Here is a 16,159-nt window from a genome sequence, read left to right as displayed (position 1 = left end):
GAACTTTAAAAATAGGCAACAGGAGCCGGTGATGATAGAAGTCAAAACTGTGCTTACCATGGAGATACTGGAATGGGGGAGGACTTCTCCATAGTTAGAAATGTACTATTTCTTGATCTGGGTGGTGGTACAAGGGTGTATACATATTTGTTATCAACTGCACACTTAAAATATAAGCACTTCTTGTATGTAAGTTATGGGTCAATAAAAAAAGGAAAACATGTTTTAAAGTAAATTTGCTTCTTTTTGAGACAAGATTTCACTCTGTCACCCATGCTGGAGTACAGTGGTATGATCATGGCTCACTGTAGCCTAGACCTCCTGGGCTCAAGTGATCCTCTCAACTCTGCCTCCTGAGTAGCTGGGACCACAGGTACACCTCCATGCCCAGTTAATTTTTGTATTTTTTGTAGAGATGGGGTTTTTGCCATGTTACCTACGCTGGTCTTGAACTCCTGAGCTCAAGCGATCCTCTCACCTTGGCCTCCCAAAGTTCTGAGATTACAGGCATGAGTCATTGTGCCTGGCCAAATTTGCTTTATAAAAAAAAAAAAAAAAAAAAAAAATAGCGTGGTCTTCAAAGTGACAGATTAACTTCATATCCTGGTTCTGCACTTCATATCCTGGTTCCGCTACTTTGCTGGGTGACCTTGGGCAACCTCACCAGTGTAAGTCTCACTTTTTTCATTTGTAAAATAGGGGTGATTTCTTTCTCCTGCAGTGCTTTTTATGTTAAATAAGTCCATGTATAGCTATTAGGTTGGTGCAAGAGTAATTGCGAGTTTTGCCATTACTTCTTTTTTTTTTTTTTTTTTTTTTTTTGAGACGGAGTCTCACTCTATCACCCAGGCTGGAGTGTAGTGGCGCGATCTCGGCTCACTGCAACCTCTGCCACCTGAGTTTCAAGTGATTCTCCTGCCTCAGCCTCCCAAGTAGCTGGGATTACAGGCACCTGCCACCACACCTGGCTTATTTTTGTATTTTTAGTAAAGACAGGGTTTCACCATCTTGGCCAGGCAGGTCTTGAACTTCTGACCTTGTGATCCACCTGCTTCAACCTCCCAAAGTGCTGGGATTACAGGCGTGAGCCACCACTGAGCCACCACGTCCAGCCACCCTTACTTTTAATAGTTCATTGCTTTGTACTTGTTAAGGGCTCAGTAGATGTTACTTTCCTTCCTCCTCCTGTCCCAGTGGACTGGCTTCATACTTCCTGTCTATTGTCTTTGGGAGGCCACCAAATCTCAAGGTTATTTATATGGAAAGGGTGATTGAGCTACCCTAGCTCAAAACGTAATCCGGTCTTCCCTAGGTCAGACGACCAAAACACCTATTTCCACAGGTCCATTTGTCCATCCATCCATCCATCCCATGAACACTTACTGAGTGGCTACTTTGTTCCAGGCACCATAAGTGCTGGGAAACACTGCTGAATAAACAGCCATGTTTCCTGCCTTTGGGGAGTTTACAATGTTATGGGGAAGACAGGCAATAAACAAATAAGTCCATAATTACCAATTGTTATAAAAAGTGCTATAAAGAACAGGGAGCAGCAAGGGACGGAGAAAGCCTCTCAGAGGATGTAACATTTAAGATGAGAACTGAAGTTGGAAAAGCAGCCAGTCATTCGAAGATCAGAGGGAAAGCTCCTGCAGTATCCTATCATTGCAGTCCTATAAACATCCAAAATAATTACAGAGTATACTTGAAAGACAGAATGACTGCCAAGGAGAATCTTCTCACATGTGAACACTGTAACATCTATTATGTTTCTCAGAAGAGTTTTGGCCTACTTCCTGTTCCTTAGAAGTTAGACAACCAGATAAGTAGGTTCCCACTATAATAATATAAACTTATTTGAATAATGAGTTACAGAGATGGGACATAATGAAAAATAAAAATGAGAACAGGTAAGCTGTACTTAGATTGTAGTGCAGTATCCTGAAAAGAAATGGGATTTGTAGTCTGAGTTCAAATTTTGTCTTCACTCACTCCCTATATGGCCTTAAGTAAGTCACTCAAACTCGGTAAGCCTGAGTTTCCTCATGTGAGAAGTGAGAATAACGATTCAAGGTTGCATTCCAAGAATTAAATAAAACGACGAACACATTGCATCTTATGTATAAATGTATTGCCCCGCTTTACTTAGAGCATTCCTCTGTGTCATTTCACTGTAAAAACAATTATTTGTACTCTTAGTTCTTCATTCTTACTACAGAAATATCAACTTTTAAAAACAGCAAGTGCATTTCTTTCTCTTAAATATCTTCCTCTAACCTTAGCTCTTGGTTTGCAATTCTTTAGCACAGATTTAGTTCTGTGCTAAATCTTATTACTTTAGGTGGTAAATCATTCTCAATTTTCCTAAATCCCCACGTGAAACCTCCTCAGGCAATCTGGGCCGCAGCAGGGAGTGAGTGTGGCCCAGCCAGGTGGGGACATGTGAACACCGTTTTGGGGCTTCTGGTGCTGCACACACCTGCAGGTAAGACAGTCGTGGGGCTCGGTCTGGCTTGCCATCTGGACTTTGGGTCCTCCAGACAAATTATGTTTCCCTTTCTTCTGCATTGTTCGCAGCTGGTCTGTCACAGGGCTCCTATAATGCTTCAGACAAGGGGTGGGGTGAGTGAGAAGAGAAAGCACGTCTCGGGTAAGTGTGCTCTCTGGCGAGTCTTCTCTGTTAGGAGTCACTCAGAAGGGCTCACAGTCTTCAGCCCTAGACTGAGCCCTGACCTCTGATGGACAAGTCACTCTCATGACCTCTGTTCTCATCTGTAAAATGGGATAACACTGGCTTTGCTAACAGTAATCCCTAGACTGTTGAGGCTCAGATAAGTCATTGCATGTGAAAGCTTTATATTGACTAAAATGCTGTACAGACATCAAGTGTTATTAATATTAATATATCCTGTGCCATATTCAGCATGTGTGATTGACCCAGAAGCTTTCAGACCTGCTCAGGACTGAGCTACTAGCAGGGGATTTTTCTAGGTCAATGAGTAACAGAAAGTGTCTCAAAGGTACTGCCTATTTTTACTGTGAACGGACAGCCTCCTCAGAGACAGGCTTAATGAGAAGAAGAACGCGAGGACTGGTGATTGAGATAATTATATACAAAACTAGCCTATTCTGATAATTTGTATGATTTGAGCAAATTACAAATGTGCTGTTAGCTTAGGTTAAACGAAACAAAGTTCACTGAATTAATGGGAACTGATCAAATCTTTATTTCTGCAATTTCCTGTTCTTAGCAGGAAGAAAAAAAAAAAGGCCTGGGTGAGAGACAGGAAGAAACAAAGACAACTGATTTTATGCCTACGGAACTTCTCTCAAGTAGACCAAGATAATCATCTGTCAAGTGCTCAAAAATCTCAAATTGAAAAAGGTGTGTCCATAGTTTAGGCTTGCAAGAAATAGGTTAACATTGGTCATTCCATGTGCCGGTTTTTAAATCTCTCAAGGTGGGGTGTACTAATTTATGCTTGTCTATGGATTTCTACTATACACAAGGCTTTCTCCTGAGAAGTTAACTGTGGAAATTGGAGATGAGAGGAAATAGCAATGGGTTGCTCTCCTTGTATGTTTTCCCTAAATTATTTCAAGACGCTGCTTCCAAGAATCCTTCATCTGTGGTAGTATTTCAATTGTAGAAGAAGATGCTTTTTCTAGTCAAAATTAATTTAAGTCCCTAATAATTTGAGTTAGCATGAAATGGAAAGATCTGAAGGGCCCAACTGACCTGCACGCTTTTCACCTTTGATGTCTAGCAATAAGGTAGTAACTAGACTAGAACAGAAATGTGTTAAAATTTGCTTGCGAAATTGTAGAAGGCAGAAGCATTCCAGGCACTAGCAGCTCAAACAGAAAAGTGTTATATTTTATATGTTGTATTAAATAATAATGAAAGTAACCTAATAGGAACCAGTTCCAAAATCCTTTCTGGATAATTTGGTACATTTGAAATCTAGTATGCTTTTCATGCCTCTCTTAAGCACTCTATAAAATAAGATTCTCTCAAATGCGTTAGAACATTTCTGTTTTGATTGGCTCAGAGAGGCTGGAGGTACTTGAAATGATTTATAATGAACTAAGCACATGGCATGGCGTCACCAGGCATTCTCTTCAGAGTCTTTTGCCCATTTTATAGAAATTGCATAGCTGGGAAGTAATACAATGAAAATCTTATACTCTGCTTGTTGAAAGTTGGATCACAATTCCAAACTCTAAGTAAAAGTTTATAGCCAGAGTAGAATGCCAACATTTTTTTTCATCTTTCAAAAAGCTAGATGTTTTAATTTATTTGTGGTGTTGTTTGTTTTCTTTTTTTTTCTTAAACAGAGTTGCCCAGGCTGGAGTGCAATGGCACAACTATAGCTCACTGCAACTTTGAACTCCAGAGCTCAAGCATTCCCCCTTCTTCAGCCTTCTGAGTAGCTAGGACTACAGGCACATGCCACCACGCCTACCTAATTTATTTATTTATTTATTTATTTAGTAGAGACAGAGTTTCGCGATGTTGCCCAGGCTGGTCTCAAACTCCTGGCCTCAAGTGATCCCCCTGCCTCAACCTCTCAACGTGCTGGGATTACAGTCATGAGCCACCGTGCCTGGCTGTTGTTTGTTTTCTATGGCAGATAAAGCAAAGGGTACATTTATTTTGCTTTCTTTTCATTTTGGTTAGCCATGGTTTATTTGTAGAATTTCAAAAAGGCTGATTAATGTAAAAGTAGTCAAAATATATAACCATAGAAGCTAACTAAGAAATCAGTTTTTCATAGGACCAGTCAGAGTTCTTAATTGCAAGCAACTAAACATCTCTGGATATCTGAAGCTGAAAAAGAATGTATTTAAATATACTGAGTAGTTCATAGAAAGGAGATCCAGGCTGGAGAACCAAAGTCAGGACAAGATAACTAGGAAAAACATCCAAAGTCATGTCTGTGGATTGTTCAGGGGAAGATGATGACACTATTGCCCAAATTTAGGATTCTACACTGCAGCTTATGCCGTGGACACTGGAGATGCCACTAGACCTGCTGTTTCCAGGGCCTGCTCTCTCTGCTACCCCTCCTTCCGTCTCAGCGTTCTTCATGGCCCAGACTTACTAGCGCCAGATTCAAAAGTTCAAGTGCTTATGTGTGATTGGTTGATAGAACCTAAGGTAGTTGTTCCTCCCAAGCTGCAAGGAGTATATTTGTCACTTTCACTTTCATGGACTCAAAAGGTGAGGAATTCTCTAAATTCAGGGTGGCCATAGAGTAACAAATGTCCCAGTCTTGAAAGAGCAGACTGGTCACTATGATGAGAATAGCAGTTCTCAAGCTGTTTGGTTCTCAAACTTTCTACACTCAAATATTACTCAGGACCTCAAAGAGTTTTGGTTGATGCAGGTTATATCTATGTAGATAAGAAATGGTAAATACAGTAAATATGATAATCTAGTAAGTATGGTCCATAGGACATGGTTAATATGGTCAATACTTACCATATTAGAAATTAAAGGAGAGGCCAAACACAGTGGCTCATGCCTGTAAGCCCAGCACTTTGGGAGGCCAAGACAGGCAGATCAAGTGAGCTTAGGAGTTCAAGACCAGCCTGGGCAACATGCAACATGCTACATGAAAGATTCACTTTGTGATTAAAATCAGATGATATACATTTTATCAAAACACAATTTTCTGGATCTTTTTCTGGATTCCTATTGCATATACTTTTATCTGACTTGGAAATCTTGATTGGAGATGGATATTGGATTGAACCTGCATCAAATTACTAACACGATGGTGTTCTGAACAGATTGCAAAAATAATAGGAGGGCTATATTTTGATTATTTGATTAGTTCTACATTCTCTAAATTTGAATATTTAAAGCAATAGCAGACTCATTCATTTTTCTAAACAAAGCCTTTCATTTTAGAACAGTTTTAGATTCATACCCAACCAATTTCCCTTTTTATTATACGATCTTACATTAGCAAGGGTGCATTTGTCACAACTGATAAACCAATATTAATACGTTATTGTTCAATAAAGATTTCCTTAGTTTTTGCCTAACATCATTTTTCTATTCCAGGTTCCCACCCAGGATACCACTACACTCAGTCATAGCATCTCCTCAGGTCCCTCTTGGCTGTAACTATTTCTCAGACTTCCCTTGTTTTGGATAGCCTTGACAGTTTTGACGAGTATCGGTCAGGCATTTTATAGAATGTTCTTCAACTGGGATTTGCCGAATGATTTTCTCATGGTTGCACTGGAGTTATGGGTTTTTAGGAGGAAGACTACACAGGCAAAGTATCATTCTTATCACGTTATATTAAGGGTACACAACATCATGACTTATGACTTATGACTACTGACCTTAACCTTGATCATCTGGCTTGAGGTGGGTTTCATCAGGTTTCTCCACCCTAAAGTTCCTTTCTCCCCATCTCTTCCTCCATTTCAGTCTTTGGAAGAAAGTCACTATCGGCAGCCCACACTTAAGGAGTGGAGAGTTATGCTCCACCGACTTGAGGGTGGAGTATCTGCATAAATTATTCATATTTCTTCTGTATGGAAGATTTGTCTATTCTTTCAACCATTTATTTATGTCAGTATGAATTCATATTTATTTATTTTATACTTTGGGTTATAGTCTACTACTGCTTTATTTCTTGTGTTGCTCAAATTGTCCTAGCTTTGGCCATTGTGAGCTCCTGTAGTTGGCTCCTGGGTCCCTTCCCTTTGAATGCCCCCATAATTGCATGGTGGTGTTTGCTTGCACTTCCTTCTTTCTGGTCTACAAGATACTTCAGGCCCATCTGTATATTTCCATCCTCAGTCATAGAAGCAGCCATTTCTCCGAAGAGCTTTGATTCCTTTTCTTGGAGAATGATATTAGAGTGCTAAGTATGCTGTTGTTTCTGAGGTGTCATTACTTTTTAGGCACCCTCAGCTGACAGAGCAAGGAGCTATACATGTGTATATAAACCTATGTATATATACATAACCTACAAATATTTCTATACATAAATATCTGTATCTATATTAAGCTAAACAGGAGTTTCAACCAGATGTTCTAACTCTGATCCATTATATAGGGATCATTTTAGCCCTCTCTCTTTGCATGTTTTATATACTTGTAAAGTTATTTTAACAATAAAGCAATTTTGGAATGGTGGATATGAGAAGAAACAAAAGGCTGAAAAGAACAAGGGCGCCAGGAACTAGATGAATAAAACACCCAAGAAGGTGTGCTCTTTTGTTAGTAGCTAGTTGTTAAATATCCACACAGTAAAAGTCTGTGTAGGCTGAGTGCGCTGGCTTACTCCTGTAATCCTGACACTTTGGGAGACTGGAGGAAGGTGGATTGCCTGAGCTCAGGAGTTCGAGACCAACCTGGGCAAATGGCGAAACCCACACACACACAAAAAAATTAGCTGGGTGTGGAGCACATGCCTGTAGTCCCAGCTACTCAGAAAGCTGAGGCATGAGAATCACTTGAGCCTGGGGGGCAGAGGTTGCAGTGAGCTGAGATTACGCCACTGCACTCCAGCCTGGGTGACAGAGTGAGACTCTGTCTCGAAAAAAAAAAAAAAAGCCTGTGTAGTAGAGGATGGACTTGAATCCTGGCTCTACTCATTACTGCTTGGATGACTGCAAGCAAGTATATAACTTCCATGTCCCTTAGTTATCTTATCTTTTTTTTTTTTTTTTGAGACAGAATCTCACTCTGTCGCCCAGGCTGGAGTGTAGTGGCACAATCTCGGCTCACTGCAAGCTCTGCCTCCTGGGTTCACACCATTCTCCTGCCTCAGCCTCCCAAGTAGCTGGGACTGCAGGTGCCCGCCACCATGTCCTGCTAATTTTTTTTTTTTTGTATTTTTAGTAGGGATGGGGTGTCACCATATTAGCCAGGACGGTCTCGATCTCCTGACCTTGTGATCCACCCGCCTAAGCCTCCCAAAGTGCTGGGATTACAGGCGTGAGCCACCAGGCCCAGCCAGTTTTCTTATCTTTAAAGGAGGAAAGTATAGCACTGTAACTCATAGGAGGATGTGAGGATTAGATGAATTAACATAAGCAACACATTTAGAACAGTGCCAGTCTCATTATTTATGAACTGTTGTTGCCATGTACACTATGAGGCAAGTATATTATCTCCATTTTACAGATGAAAAACAGAGGCATAGAGATTTTCTAACCTGCTCAAGATCTCACAGCTGGTAAATTACAGAACCATTCTCTCATAATCTGTGACCTTTTTCTTTTTTTTTGAGGCGGAGTCTCGCTCTGTCGCCCAGGCTGGGTGCAGTGGCGTGATCTCGGCCCACTGCAAGCTCTGCCTCCCAGGTTCATGCCATTCTCCTGCCTCAGCCTCCCGAGTAGCTGAGACTACAGGCACCTGCCACCATGCCCGGCTAATTTTTTTGTATTTTTTAGTAGAGATGAGGTTTCACCGTGTTAGCCAGGATGGTCTCGATCTCCTGACCTCGTGATCCACCCACCTCGGCCTCCCATCTGTGACCTTTTAAAGGTTCTGAACAGCTCTGAACTTACTGCTTCTTCAGTAAAAAGTGAAGCCATGAAATGCTGCTCTATAAATCTAAAGGAAAGGCCAACTACTAAAAAGACTCAAGAACCTTTGAATATTCTCAATATCAGGAATGCTGTGATAATCAGGAATAGTACCATTTCCCACATTACTAATGCTTTTATGCCACAAAATGGCTCAACTTTCAGAATAGATTGGCCTTCTCAATGTTCATACTATCACCTTACACCAGTTGACACAGAGACCACTCCTAACAAGGGAGTTGCTGGGGATTAAAAGTTGGTTCTGCCTTATCTATATCTGCTGCTGCCTGCTGTAAGAAGACTCATTCAATGAAGGGTTTCTGGAAGGGTACCTGCCATGTACCCTGGAGAATGTGATAGCAGGTTGTCATTCATGGTATATGCAGTTGGTAGAGGAAGTTTCTTAGCAAAGTGAAAAAGGAAGAGATTTATTAGGGAGAGCTCGCAGGCGTTATCTACTCCAATCAAATAGATGGCACCCTATATTTATACCCTATATTTATTTCTTTGCGCCACTTGATATCTATTTCCTTTAAACACTAGTGACTAATTTCTTTATCTCACACGGGTCCTTGGACGCCACCATTTGTTGACCTTAGAGCTTCATTCTGAACTTGGGTGTCTCCACCAGATAGATACTGAAAGGAAAAGCAGTCACCTCCCTCTCCCCTTTCCTTTCCAATGACTTTTTTTTCCCCAATGATCCCTACTAGCATCAACCATAAGATTTGAGGAAAATCAAAAGTATCTTATAAAGCCATTTGACAAATATTTACATAGGACCCACAATGTCTTGAGCATCTTACTAGTCACAGGGCACAGTAGTGCACATGGGAAGCTGGCAAACCACTGGTAAATAATAATAGCTTATAGGAATGGAACCAAGGGTTTACTCTTGTTAGGCACGGTTCTTAGTATGCATTATCCCATTTCAATCTCATGGAGGTAGCTATTATTATTATCCCCATTTTACAGATGAGAAAACTGAGGATTGCCCAAAGTCACACAACAAGGAATGGGCAGAACTGGGACTTGAAGGCAGGGCTGTCTGATGTAACACACTTAACCACACATATATCTTCTCTTTCTCTCTCACAGCTTCTCACGAGGTAGAACTTTAGAGCCTGGTGTGTTTGTGGCTGGAACATAGCAGCTCTTCTACAACTTTGCTGTAGTTTCTACTGAATATTTTGGTTTGCAAATATAAAGGATTCTCTGAAGCACAACCTTAAACAAAGTGTGGTAGACAGCTGGGATAGGAAAACTGCAGACAGAAAAATGTGGCCGGATGCTCTGGGGGCGGGCAGCAGCGATGTTCAGCCAGGTGGCTCCAAAGAGAGGAAGCGGTGACGCATTGAGGTAAGAGGGCTGACAGATGAAACCACATGGACCCCATGACAGAGTGGAAGGAGGGTGCCTTAAATATTGTAGGGTGTGCTTTTATCAGGTTATGAGAATGCAGTTGGGATACAGGTTTGCTTTCTCTTGCCTGTATCATCGGAGTGATGATTCAGATAAATTTAAAAATTACTTTATCCTGAAGTATGTCTGATGTGAAGAGGCTTAAATAATATCTTAGGATTAAGAGTCAGGAGACCTAAATTATTGTTCAGATATGCACCACTTAGTTTAGGTGTGTGATCTTTTGCAAGTCCCTCAACTTCTCTCGTTGTAGGTTTCTTCCCTTCTAAAACAAGGGAGTTGGGTTACTAAACTGCAAGAACTTTTCTAGCTCTAGACTGCTCTGATTGTCTCTAGCACTGGAAATTTAGACACAATTAGAAGGCACGTTTCTAGCCCTTTAGACCTACACTGCCTAACTTAGTAGCCACACGTGGCCATGGAACACTTGAGATGTGACTAACATGACTAAATTTTCAATTTTATTTCATTGTCATTAAACTTAGAGTAAGAAACTGATACCCTATTTAGTTATTGAAAAACTTTATTTATTTTTTAGACAGAGTCTCGCTTTGTCGCCCAAGCTGGAGTGCAGTGGCACACGATCTCAGCTGACTGCAACCTCTGCCTCCTGGGTTCAAGTGATTCTCCTGCCTCAGCCTACCAAGTTGCTGGGATCATAGGAAGCTGCCAACATGCCTGACTAATTTTTGTACTTTTAGTAGAGACGGCGTTTCACCATGTTGGCCAGGCTGGTCTTGAACTCGTGACCTCAAATGATCCACCCGCCTTGGGCTCCCAAAGTGCTAGGATTACAGACATGAGCCACTGCACCTGGTGTGAAAATCTTTAGTATGTTCAAAACAACTTAGGAATGTGAATCTGCTTTTTGCAACAGTAAATTTTGTGAAATCTAAATACAGATTAAGTGTTTCCGATGAAAATTTGGCATACAAATTGGGACATGCTGTAAGTATAAAATACACACCAAATTTAAGACAATATTTAAAAAGGAAGTAAAATAATTTTTATTTTACTATAAATATTATTTTAAAATAAAGGAAGTCTCAATAATTATGTTGATTACATGTTGAAATGACAATGTTTTAGAAATAGTGGGTTAAATAAAATGTTAAAATTAATTTTATCTATTTACTTTTAAAAATATGACTACTAGAACATTCACCAATGTGCATGGCATTTCTTCTGGGTAGCTTTTACAGGACAGGTTATACGCTATAAACTGCAGTGAGTGGTTGGATTGGCATACTGGCCCTAGTTGAACATGGATGTTTTGGAGAGGAAAACTGTGTCACCCTTTAAGGAAGACACTTGTACCAGTCTCAGTTATTATTCTCATGAGACAAAACATGCCCCAATTACCTTTGCTAATAGTGTTTCAAGAGAGTCAGGGAATGTGAGGTCTCTTAGAGTCTCTCGTTCTCAGTGCTTTCAAAATTGCAATTTGTTGTAGGTACCATGGGTAAATGCACTGTGACATCTCCATCTGAGTACACTCACCATTCCTACCTCCAGAGAGGGGATCTGTTTGGAGGGGCCTGTCTCCATTCAGTGAGCACCCCTGTTGGGTGGGGGGTTGAGCCACACCCCTTCAGAGGCTGTTGGCCTTGACTGTGTCTGGCTACCTTTAGCCTGGCCACGGGTTTCTGGTGTATTCAGTTCTAGACAGGTAGTAGAACTTGTTCTGCCTTTTCCACATAAATTCTTCAGAAGGAGGGTGTGTCAGTGGCTAGAGTTTTGAGTTTGAGGCCTTCTTCTCTGTGCAAAACCCTCCTTTTCTGCATCTATAGGGAGTAAACATGGAATCAGTGAGAGTCACTTTCCTGATCATTATGTGGTCAGTATGAGGTGACTGACTTGGTGTGACTGGGGAAGGTCCCTTGCCTGGACAGAATATGGTAAGTGTCTTGCCATTACCAGAGAGGATCGCCTGCCCTGGCCACGTGTGGTAAGCCACTTGTGGTGACTGGGAAGGATCACTCCTAGTCAGTGTGTGATTACTAACCTGGAGTGATCCGGGAGGACCACTGCATGTGTTTGCTCAGGCTGTCATAACAAATACCACGGAGCAGACGGCTTTAACAACAGACAGTTCTGGAGGCTAGAGGCCCTTGATTAAGATATCAGCAGGTCTTGTTTCTTCTGAGACCTCTCTGCTTGCTTTGCAAATGGCCACCTTCTTGTTATGTCCTCACAGGGTTGACCCTTAGTCAGTGTTGTATGTGTCCTAATTTATTCTTATCAGGATACCGGTCATCTTGGATCAGGGGCCACTCATCTCGTTTTACCTTAATTACTTCTTTAAAGGTCCTATCTCCACATACGGTCATACTCTGAGTTCCTGAGGGTTAGAATGTCAATGTATGAACTGGAAAAGAACACAACTGAGCCCATAACAACCACCATCCATGGTCGGACTGTGTCATTCAAGGAAGGTCAACTTAATGAACTGTGTGGTCAGAGGCAATGACCACAGAATGACCATCAGCTCACCTGGAGATTTCCTACTCGAGGGAATGAGAGCAAGAACATAATTTTTGACATGGTTATGAATGAGTTTAGGTAGATGAGGTGGATGGAGGAATGTGTTGACTTCTGAATTTTCCTGCAAGGCCACAGATGTACTGTCTCCTCCTCAGCACTATGAATTCCTTGTTACTTGAACCACAGTGCCTGAGGTTGAATATCCTTGGGATAGTGTGATAAATCCTAGTTAACAAATCTGACATCAGGCACAAGGATTAACAACCTATTTAGGGTCGTAAAAGAAACACAAACTATCAGCCCTGCACCAAAGAACGTAAGGCAGAGGTGATCAGGCTGGGAAGAGAAAGTAGGAATCAGCAGAGTTCTGATTCCTGAAGAGGGTAACCTTCTTAAAGTCAGAAACTGATGAACAGGTGTGGATGAGGAGGATGGTGATAAGCTGGAGCTAAGGCAGAATCAGGAAAATGCAAGACATGACAATATCCCTAGGAGGCTGGCTGATTACAGCAGAGGTATTGTGACCAAGAGGACTGGCTTACAGTGGTGCCAGAGAGAGAAAAGTCTGTGTCTAGGTGTGAAGTGATGTGGGACTGGATTCGTGACAGGGAGGATGGGGTGAGTGTGAGAAGGTTGCCAAAAGCTAGCAATTGATGAAATGTTGAAATTAAGGAGGTCTAAAGTTAAACACACAACCCCAAAACCCACCATAATGATGTAATCCTGTGACCACCATGAAGTTACTAGTTTTGGTACTGGTGCTGAGACCTCTGGAATGCAACACCTATGTTCATGAAAGAAAAGATGGAAACAGTCTCATTGCTTACAGATTCTTAGACCCCAGAAAAGTTAATTCCAGTGTGTGGCATTTTGTTTATTTTCATCCTAACTTTAGGCTTCTCTAGTCAGCCCAATTGTTAGCAACGAGACATTAGATAGATGGAAGCAATATTCTTCATTTGACAAGGTTTAGGGGCAAGACATTATTAAACCGGGATGAGTTAATGTAAGTAACAACAAACAGACTTCATAAAAAGGGCTGTGATGTATTCGATACCTTTTTCTTGGGGGAAAATGCAGTGGGAAAGGGAAACAGCTAGCTTCATAGGAATTTGCTTGGCTTGGTGGGATAGAACAAGAAAACCTGTCCTTTATATGTTAACTGAGCATTAAGTCTTTTGAAAGCAAGAGGACGACTCCACTCCCAGTATCTTTTCCCAAGGAAGGGTTTTCTGCAATTATCTTAAATGTCCTCTGAAAGCAATCCTAGATTACATAACTAATCCCATATATGTATGAGTATGTGTGTATCCTATACATATAAACTAGGATTATATATCTATGTAAAACATTTGTGTCTTGCACAGAACTTTGAAAATTTCCACTGTCTTCAAAGGGTAACAGATCTTGAGTACGTTGCTGAGGGCTTTCATCTTTTTCCTTGGCACCATATATGCAAAATCGGTTATTCAGCCTATTGGGACCCTCCCTACATTGCCTTCAGTCAATGCCTCAGAAGGGACACCATTCGCGACAGCAGACTTTAGCAGTGGGGTCCGGGTTCCATAAATCCCCAACTGATGTTGACGCTCCGAGGAACCTCTGCCAAGTTGAAGAAAACTGGGTTCTCCACTTAGAAGGTAGGTTCAGGTCCTAAGGAAGATTCCCAGGAAGAGTCAGAAAATAGGTCTTTGGTAGGCACTGAAGTTTGGTAACTAGTTGCAGGCAGCTGGGATTTTGCGGCTTCCTTCTCCCGGGTCTCCGGATATTCTCCGGATATTCTCAGAGAGGTCTCGACTGACCTCTCTGAAGGTAGGAAGGAGTGCACCCAGCAGGAGCTCCAGCCCTGCGTGCCTCCTCTGCAGCGCTGCCCCTCTGCCCCTCCGCCCCTCCCTCGCGGCAGCCCCGGTGCGCCCCACCTGCGCCGCCACGCCGCTGCGCCTCCCCGCCCCGCCTGGGGCCGGCCCGGAGCCGCACCCTCTCACCGCCGGGCCCCGCCCCGCACACGCGCCCCCGGCCGGTCCCCCGCCCCTCCCGTCACGTGACAGACCCACCCTCCGCACGCGCTCCGATTGGCTCTCCCGACCTAGGGGGAGGGATCTGGCGAACGGCGATGCTCCAGACGCGGCTGCAGTTTTCAAACCTCAACTGCAAGCTTCGGTAGTTCACTCTGCTGCCGTCGCCGGGAGTCACTTCACGGAAAGCCAAGTCACAACCGTCGGCCCTTGTCTGGAAAAGTAAAAGTGGGTCCTGCCACGTTCGGAGCTCCCTGGCGCCTCGCCCGGCTGGAGCTAGAGAACTCGTCCTGTGGCGGCCCCCGGCGTGGGGCGGGACAGCGGCCCCCTTGTGGGGGCAGTCCCGGGAGAACCTGCAGCGGCCGGAGCGGTCAGTGTCCTGCGGGATTGGCGGGTGGGCTCGGGGCTGCGACGGAACCAGCCCCCTCGGTGCAGAGACCTGGAACGTGAGGAAGGAGGAGCCGAGGAGCGTTTAGGCGGTGCGGGGAGGGTCCAGGATCCCTTCGGATCCCCGGCTTGGCTGAGAGGGGCTCAGACTCCGTCGCCACTCAGGTGGCCGATTGCTGCTGGCGCCTCTCCGCTTTGTGGCTGGAGTCCCGGTTCCCTGTGGTTCGGCGCCGGGAGCGGCCAGCGGTCCTCCCACCACCCTCCTCAGCCCGGGCGCGTGTCTGTGTCTGTGCGTGTCCGTGTGCCCCCGTGCGCCCTCCACCCGGCCGGCCCGGGCTCTCCCCGGGTCGCGCCAGGCAGGGCCGCCTTCGTGGCGGGCCCGCGCGGGTCCCTTCCACAGCACGGCCACGCGGTCACCCTTGCCTCTCCCGAGTCCCAGCTGCGGCTTGGGCACGGGGCGCGTTCCCATCGAACTCGTGGTCGCGTCCAGCTCCCAGCTGTCTTTAGAGAAAGTTCGTGCTCATCTTGTGGGACATTTTCAGTTACTGCTTGGGAACAGTGTTTTAAATCCAGCGAGAGAGCAAGACGGGCTACAGCTGTTTCCGTGATTTTTTCAGCGATCTGATTTTTACTTTGATGCCTTGTAACCCACTTAGTGTGCACGACTCATCCTCAAACTATACGACTACTGGATGCCAACGATTTTTGACATTTACCCAGGCTCTTTGTTTTATTGTAGGGAAAAGCGTTTCATTTGAATTACCCTCCGAGGGAGTAGAGACAAAGTTGAAAGAGGCTTTATAGCAGCTGGTAGCTGGCATTAGTTTCTGTCTGGACTAGAGGCACTCTGACATCAATTTGGAAATTGGAGTTAAGAAACAAAATACGTTTTTAAAACCATAATACTGATCAGATTTCACTAATATTTAAACACATCAGGACTGTGTATCACATTCACCGATTGTTTTGTCGACGTAATGTTTACATCTGTGGTGCTAATGATAAGCTGAACCTTGCCAGGGACGTTTGACGTGTGTGACGTGTGGCCACTTTACATTTTCAAGTCTATGAGAATGTCTGCGCGGAGACAGCGTAGCCCTGTAGAAATGAGTGGCAGCGTTTTTGAACCCAGCAGCACAATTTTATTAAAGGAAAATATAATAAACTTACTTTCTCATTGATAACACTTTTTTAGTTTTATGGTGAACTGCTCAGAAGTAATTTTCAACAAGTGCTTATTTTATAAATATTAGACCGTATACCCGTAGGATTGTGTATTTAAAAACAAAACA

At 43.3% G+C, this 16,159-nt stretch overlaps 1 protein-coding gene and 1 long non-coding RNA gene across 2 annotated transcripts in view; both read left to right on the top strand.

Moving 5' to 3' along the window:
• The first annotated feature begins 3,094 nt into the window (after positions 1-3,094).
• On the top strand, positions 3,095-10,892 carry LOC103217566 (uncharacterized). Its single transcript, XR_005241484.2, has 3 exons — positions 3,095-3,385; positions 9,658-9,918; positions 10,520-10,892. It is a non-coding gene; the product is annotated as an uncharacterized lncRNA (long non-coding RNA).
• Positions 10,893-14,604: 3,712 nt separating this feature from the next.
• STK17B (serine/threonine kinase 17b) overlaps positions 14,605-16,159 on the top strand; it is a 37,360-nt gene continuing 35,805 nt past the window's right edge. Inside the window, exon 1 of the mRNA XM_007965714.3 lies at positions 14,605-14,850. The gene's annotated coding sequence lies outside the window, so the exon portion shown is untranslated. The remainder of the gene's footprint in view (positions 14,851-16,159) is intronic.

Source organism: Chlorocebus sabaeus, chromosome 10, assembly GCF_047675955.1.
Source record: "Chlorocebus sabaeus isolate Y175 chromosome 10, mChlSab1.0.hap1, whole genome shotgun sequence".
NCBI classification, from domain to species: domain Eukaryota; kingdom Metazoa; phylum Chordata; class Mammalia; order Primates; family Cercopithecidae; genus Chlorocebus; species Chlorocebus sabaeus.
The sequence above is the reverse complement of the archived record's forward strand: the minus strand, read 5'-3'. Positions and strand labels throughout refer to the sequence as shown.